The sequence below is a fragment of the Bubalus kerabau genome, unplaced genomic scaffold (assembly GCF_029407905.1).
Source record: "Bubalus kerabau isolate K-KA32 ecotype Philippines breed swamp buffalo unplaced genomic scaffold, PCC_UOA_SB_1v2 scaffold_40, whole genome shotgun sequence".
In the NCBI taxonomy this organism is placed as follows: Eukaryota; Metazoa; Chordata; class Mammalia; order Artiodactyla; family Bovidae; genus Bubalus; species Bubalus kerabau.
In genome coordinates this window covers 566668-574216 of record NW_026577894.1, presented here as the reverse complement: position 1 = coordinate 574216, position 7549 = coordinate 566668, and the positions used below count along the sequence as shown (strand labels likewise).

The 7549-nt window shown below is 47.8% G+C and overlaps 1 pseudogene; it reads left to right on the top strand.

The window, feature by feature from the left end:
* The first annotated feature begins 3493 nt into the window (after positions 1–3493).
* Positions 3494–3612, top strand: LOC129640815 (uncharacterized; annotated as a pseudogene).
* Positions 3613–7549: the final 3937 nt, after the last annotated feature.

The window sequence follows — 7549 nt, the reverse complement described above, 5'->3', positions numbered from 1 at the left end:
CCACCTGTACGTTTAGACTTCCTTTGCTTTTCCTTAATAGAATGTAATTCCATTCCTTATTACTTTTTATTAAAAACACACATCTTACTTTTCTTCAGAAACCATGACTTGTACTTTACATCATCATTCTGTCGATTGGTAAGGATAAATCACCCAAAGTTATATCATTTATAAAAGTATCTGCACAATGTCTCTGTTAATTAGATCAATAAACAAACATCAGTATCATGTATCAATACAATAATGATTATTTCCCAGTTCACACAAGCCTCGAATTCATTTACTTTAATTTCCTTGAATTTAGAATTGTTTGATTTGTAAGCACTTACTTCTCTTTAGGCCAATTAATTAGAGCTCATTGAACCACTTAGCCTTTAGCAATTTTTTCCAAGGATGGAGACATACACCGAGACACACACAAATCTGGACAGACAGAAACCTCACAGTTTTCCACCTGAAATTTAAATTGTCTCTTTGTCGCTTTTATTTTCTTGGCTTGAGTTCCAGCTCATGGCTGGAGTCCCGGATCGAGTGGGCTGTGTATCTCAAGGACATGATAAGAGTTAACTCAGGTTTTTCCCCAGGCATGTTTCTGTTTCTCAGGCAGGATCAGAGCTCCCCAAAAGAGTATTTTCACAAGTCAAACTTTTAGTAATTACATGTGCAAAAGGAACCAGTTTTGCAATTTCAAAAAGATTCCATTTTACCTAGTTTTCTCTGGAGTCTAAAGAATACACATGGCCATTCAGGGTTCAAAATGTCATTTCTCCTTCATGTAGTCATAGCTTCATAGCTAAAATTTAAACCAGAGAGTGCTCAAATTGGCTCTGATGACAGGGGTAGACTGATCGAGAAGATGTCCCAGCAGGGATTATCTCTCTGGGCAGGTGAGGTCGTCTCTTAAAGCAAAGAAACCCCATATATAAGGGATTTTTAGGCCTTGAGGATCAAAATTATCCCAGTTTTTCAAGATATTATTCAAGGGGGGGTGGTGGTTCTGGACTGTTAGGCCCCATCTGTAAGAGAGAAAAAAGCAGTGCCCAGTGCCATGGCTTTTTTCTACCAGAGGTGTCTGCCCCTGCTCTAGACGGGGTTGGAGACTGATTTTCCACCTAAGCTTCCTTCCCTGGCCAGAGCTAACCTGTCTCTTACAGGTGAAGGTGTCCTACTCCCACCCCCCCTCGTTCTACCACCCAGGCATGGTGGAGATGCACCAGGGTTAGACCTGATGGCATCCCAGATTGATGTCCAGGTCCTCACCATTAAAACCTTGGTTTGATTTCCCTTTTATTCCGGCACCACCTGGGGTGGAACAGAGTAGTTTTCCGGATGCTCGCCGAGCCAAGACCACTAGGGGAAGCACCCAACTTCTGTGTACCTGCGCACATTCCTCATAACAGTATAAGTGGCAAGTCATAAAGGGATGAACAGAAAACCCAAGACATCCTCCTGAGAGCGGCCACACGAGTCTATTTAATAACAAAGGAGGCGATGGAGGGCCCGCCTGCGAGGAAAAACTAATCCTTCATATGCATGGAGTGCCAACATCATCCTTTTGATTCCTGTCCCTCAGACTGTACAAAAAGAATACCTAAGGAGTTGAGACAAGAGCCACTGGAGGGCTTCGTCTGCTCTGCTAAGAGCTAGCGCTACTAAGGGAAGAAGCCCAATGCGCTTTCAATCTGCCCAAATCTGGGGTGTCCCAATCTGTGTCCTCAGGAATCTCATGCTCACCAGCAATGCCTCAATCCATATAGTCCAGAGGCATAGCCACGACAAGAACTTGCCTGTGTGTCTGTGGGGTCAGGATGGTGATTTCCAGTCTGAGAGATGTCCCTGGAGCTAGAGCTCCAGCTCGCTCCCTAAAGTGCTCCTGTCTGCAGTGTCCTGTAAAACTTGGAATGGGGGCCTTGCTAGAAAAGCACAATAACAGCATGGATTGCAAGTCCCCTGAAAGTCTACAATCCGGCACACGAGGTTAATAACTTTAATTCCCCAAGCAGATATGAAATGGTCAGAGGGACCAGGAAAAGCTGACTGGGGAAAAGAAGTTCAGTCCACATGCTTCTGATTTAGTAAAGTAGCTGCTGCTGCTGCTGCTGCTGCTGCTGCTGCTAAGTTGCTTCAGTCGTGTCCGACTCTGTGAGACCCCAGAGTTGGCAGCCCACCAGGCTCCCCCGCCCCTGGGATTCTCCAGGCAAGAGTACTGTAGTGGATTGCCCTTTCCTTCTCCAATGCAGGAAAGTGAAAAGGGAAAGTGAAGTCACTCAGTCGTGTCCAACTCTTAGCGACCCCATGGACTGCAGCCTACCAGGCTCCTCCGCCCATGGGATTTTCCAGGCAAGAGTACTGGAGTGGGGTGCCATTGCCTTCTCCATAGTAAAGTAGAGACCACAGTAAACGAGCAAAAGAATCTCAACTCCGAGTGTTCTTACCTTGTCTTGAAGATCTTGGACAAGCCCCCAAGATGATAACCTAGCAGTCAACGGTGACCGATGCCACTGGATTCATGGTGTCTGAAGAAGAAGATATTACTCTGGGGCCAAAGACAGTCTCAGTCATTCAGAGCTTTGTGTATATTTTATTTAAAGTGAAGGTGACAGAAAAAGCTTCTGACACAGACATCAGAAGGGGCTCACTAATTTAAGTGGGGCCATATATACGTCTCAACTAGCCTCTGAGAATAGACAAAAAACATCTCAAGGATGTGAGCGTTTTGCCCAGACCCTTTCCTATAGCATACATCCAAAGCTCAAAAAGAGGAATGTCCTTGAACCTGAGATACTGCTCCCTACAATGCCTACTTGTCTTAGGCCAAAGAATGTGAAAAAGCAAGCAAGCTTGCCTCCTCCTTAAAGGGGCTTTAGGCTTGGACTCTTTATCAACCTGCTGGGACAGGTAAGTATACAGTTAAAATCAGAAAACTCTAATGTGGTAATGGTGGTGAGTAAAGCATTTGTATAACATACCACTGATAACTCATATAAGTATATCACTTATAAATTCAGTATGAAGGTCAAAAGATAAAATATCAAAATAATGATAACTACAAAATGAAATAATGGAACCATGTTTGAAGAATTAGATGACAGTATGATACTAAGTCAACAAACAGAGAGACCCAATGAAGAGCTACAAATTATTTTTTTTAAAGGAAACTAACATAAATTCTGGATTTGAAAACTAAAATAATTGAAATGAAAAATTGATAGGTTCAATAGCACATATGAGATGCTGGCAGAAATAATCCATAAACTTGAAGATGAATTCATAGAAATCAATGTAAAAATAAAGAGAAAAAAATGTTGAGGGAAAATGATCTAAGGCATCCATTCATTACACCATCGAGTATGGAAGGAGAGAGACTCTCAGAAAGCAGGGAGAGAAAGGGGAAGGAGTAAAATTACTTGTAGTCGGAATGGCTGACCGGCAGGTCAGAGCGAAAGGGAGGCGCAGCGCAGGGCTCTTAGGGCGCCGGGCGGCAGCGGCCTCCGTCTAAGGCCATAGCACCCTGAACGCGCCCTGTCTCGTCTGATCTCGGAAGCTAAGCAGGGTCGGGCCTGGTTCTTACTTGGATGGGAGACCGCCTGGGAATACCGGGTGCTGTAGGCTCTTTGCCTTCCCTCTCCTTTAGCCCCCGCCCCCACGTCCCAACTCTTGGGCTCCCGGACCCCAACCCCTCCTGGGGGTGGGTGGCCAGGGCACCGACTCCCGCTGCAGACCTGGGGTGCCTCCGCGCGGCCCGCGAGCCCCTCTGCATTTGGCTTCCAGGAAACCAGAGGACTGTCCCGCGGGTCTCCGTCTGGGGCTCCCTTGGCGTGCCTCAGGCAATCCCCGGGGGGCTGCACCAGCTCCAGCCCCAGCCCCAGCCCCAGCCCCAGCCCTACCCCCAGCCCCACCCCCACCCCCACCCCCCCATCCTTGCAGGCGAACGCCCGAGCTCGCGCGCATCTGCGTGCACACACAGATATATGTGCACAGATGGTGCATGTATCTTGTTCAGTTATACTTTTGGTGGATATGTGCCTGGGAGTGGGACTGCTGAATCATATGGTACTTCTAGGTTTAGATCCTTCAGGAACCTCCATACTCTTTTCCATAGTGGCTCTACCAACTCACATTCCTACTAACGGTGGAGGCGAGTTCCCTTTTCTCCACATCCTCTCCAGCATTTGTTATCTACAGACTTTTCCATGAGGACCATTCTGACTAATGTGACGTGGTACCTCGTTGTAGTTTGGAGTTGAGTCTGTCCAATCATGAGTGATGTGGAGCAAGATGACCTTTTTAAAATGCAGATGCAATTCTATCACCTCCCTGCTCCAACTGCTCTTGTATTTTCCCATCATAGTGAAGATATGACCAAATCCCTTCATTGCTTGGTCCCCACTTTCTTCTCTGATTTCTTTTCACTGGAATGCCTTCTGCACTCTTTTGGTTCCATCCCATAGGGCATTTTTTCATTTCTTTCCCTTGTCACGTAGCCTTCCAAGATGCTATTTTACCTGCCTGAAATTCTTCCTGCATCTCAACCCTGGTTTACGTTGGTTCAACCTATGGATCTCAACTCAATTATTAGTCTGAAAAGCCTTCTCTGACACCCAGTTTTTGGTGAGGGAAGAGGCCCCTATAGAAGTTCTCAAAGGATCTGCCTGTTATTTATCATTAGATTAGTCTCAGGGAAAGAAGGAACTGTGTGTCTTCTCTCAGGATTCTATTTCCAGAAACATATTACATGCCTACTAGCTCATAGTAGGTGCTCAATATTTATTCAGTGTGTGAAAGACAGAAAAGTTCTGTGAAGCCTCAACTTTTCACTTGGCTCAGCACTTTTGATCTCTTTGTATCTTTGTCCATCCAGTTCTTTTCTTTCTTCTGTTGATGTGCACACTATATTCAAGGCATGATCTAAGGCATGAAGACATATCAATAAATATAGGTTCTTGCTTTCCAGGAACTCGTACATCAGATTTCTATAATTCAGGGTTTTTTTCTTTAATGCTCTAGAACAATGTGAACTTTTAGTATTATCCATTTTCATTTCAAAGAAAGATCATTTTACTTACATAGCAAAGGTGGAGACCTTCCAACTTTCAGTCCAATACTTATACCTTTACCATTTCAGGCAAGTCTTGTGGTTCCTTCTGGAGGTGTGCGGCTCTTCCAGAAATGTGAAGATCTTCCATAGTCCTCAGACTTTGGTGTGATTTGAAATCATCAAGAAAGTTTCCAGGTATAGGTTCCAGACCACCACCTCAAAGAGTCAGTAGCGAATGGAGTGGATTCCAGGAACATGCATTGTTAACCAGCATCACTGGTGATTCTGTTGCTACAGACTCAATGCAGTGGGCAGGGCCTGGACTGCCCACTGGGTCTGATGTGGAATGGAAAGAAGGGCTTCCCCCCTCCACTGTTTCTAGCCTTGTGACTAGAAACGGTCCCCAAACAAAAATCAGACAAACAAGATAATCCCAGATGGTAGTCCATGAGATGAAGGAACTAAGCAGCTGGTTGAGATGGAGCCAAGGGGAAAAGTTGCTCTTTTTTTCTCCACCTCTACTCCTTTCTTCCTTGATGCCTTAGTGATTCATCGTGGAGATTTGAAATAAAGTTCACAAGAGTCATATTTGTCGAATAAAGATTTTGCATTGAACCAACTCTAAAAAATGAAGAAAGTTTCACCTGCCACATGTTTCTTTTAAAAAGTCAATTGCTTTTCAACTCTGGGGTTTCTCCATTGCCTTGTTCAAGTAGCCTTAATCGGAAAAATAAAATATAACTAAATAAAGATTTAAATATACCAACAAAGGAAAGCTTCCGTTTCTTAAATCATCTTTCCACTTAGTAGAACACTAGCTCTTTTCTTTGTGTTTTGACTAGGCAATTAGTTGTATCGTGGCTCAGATGGGAAGGCATCCGCCTGCAGGAGACTCAGGTTTGATCCCTGGGTCGGGAAGATCCCCTGGAGAAAGAAATGGCAACCCACTCCAGTATTCTTGACTGGGAAATGCCACGGACAGAGGAGCCTGACGGGCCACAGTCCATGGGTAGCATAAAAGTTGGGCACAACTGAGCAACTAAGAGCAGAAGTATTTCCAAGGGCCACATTCAAGAGATTTGGAACTCTTGCTTGACTCCCTCATGTTGACCATGTTGACTAGGCAGCAGATAGCAGCTGATTCATCTGTACAATTAAAAAAGAATGTGTCATTCTGTTCTATACTTTTCTGTACTGTAGGCAGAGACTGTACAGAGCAGATGTCTGGACTTGTACAGGACTTTCGGTCCTTTAGAGGATTACAGTGGCACCATCAATGCTTGCCAGAGGTGGCAGGAAGGCGGCCCTGGAAGTTTGAGTCCAGACATGTCCAGTGTTTTAGACTCATATATCAGATGAGTCAGAGTGCATTTACCCTTCACTATGTCTCCATAGAAAGTTGCTTTGGGTTTGGAGGTACACACACACACACACACACACCCTGCCGCCGAGACAGGTCAAGAGCTAGAAACCACAGGTAAGGGAGACGGAGAAAGAGGGAGAGAGAGACAGCAAGAGGACACGCAAGCTTCCCAACCCCCGGCCTCCACACCCTCCCCCTCCACTCTGGGTATCCACCCGGCCCCAAGTCGACCCGACCCCACCCTCACCCACCGACACACTCACACACACTCTCACACACTCACCCTCTGGCCTGGGGGTGGGGGCTGGGTCTCGCCTTAGGTAGCCAGGCCGAAGGGGACCTTTGAGACCTCGGCTTCGAGGAAGTCTTGGGGTCCCCACGGGTGACCGCCAGCCCCAGGGCACCGCGTCCAGCCGGGGCCCGGCCCAAGGCTGACGCCCCCTCCCTTGGGGAAGCTGCTTCTTCCGCGTGGCCTTCCTCTGAGGTGCGTCACGGGCTGTGCCAGTGTGTCTGTCTCAGATCTGATGCCATCCTCTCTCCCCTGTCTGTCTCCTGTTTGCTGTCTCTCTGTCACTCGCTCTGTGTCTCCATCTGTCTCTGCTTCCCTGTGTGTGTGTGTGTGCACGCGCGCACATGCGTCTGTCTGTCTGTCTGTATCTCCCTCTCGCAGTCTTGGAGTCTGTCTCTGGACTTTCATCTCTTTCTGCCTCTGTCTCTCCTGACACCCGGCGGCCCGTCCGTTCCTCTGGCCCCAGCCTCTCACAGGTGCTATGGCTCTGGCTGACGAGCTTGCGACGGCGGGCTGTCGACTGTCTGTGTGTCTGTCCGTGTGACTGCCTGTCGCTCGTTTGCTCTCTCAGGAAGGTTGTGTGCTTGTCCGGAGGCATGGGGGAAAGTGGGGGGGGGGGGGCCTCGGTAGGGCGAAGGGGCGGGACTGAGGCGCTCGGGAGGACTGCGCCTCCGTGGCTCCTGGTGGGTTTGGGCACCGGGCAGGTGTCCGGCAGGATGGGCGCTCAGGGCCCTGGCTGGGCTGCGCCTAGGCCCACAGGAGGCTCAGAGGCCCGCGGGCCACGGGGGAGCGGGTGGCGGCGGGTCCGAAAGCCAGACACCTCTGGGCCGCACGGCCCTGAGCAGCGAACGGGATCCGG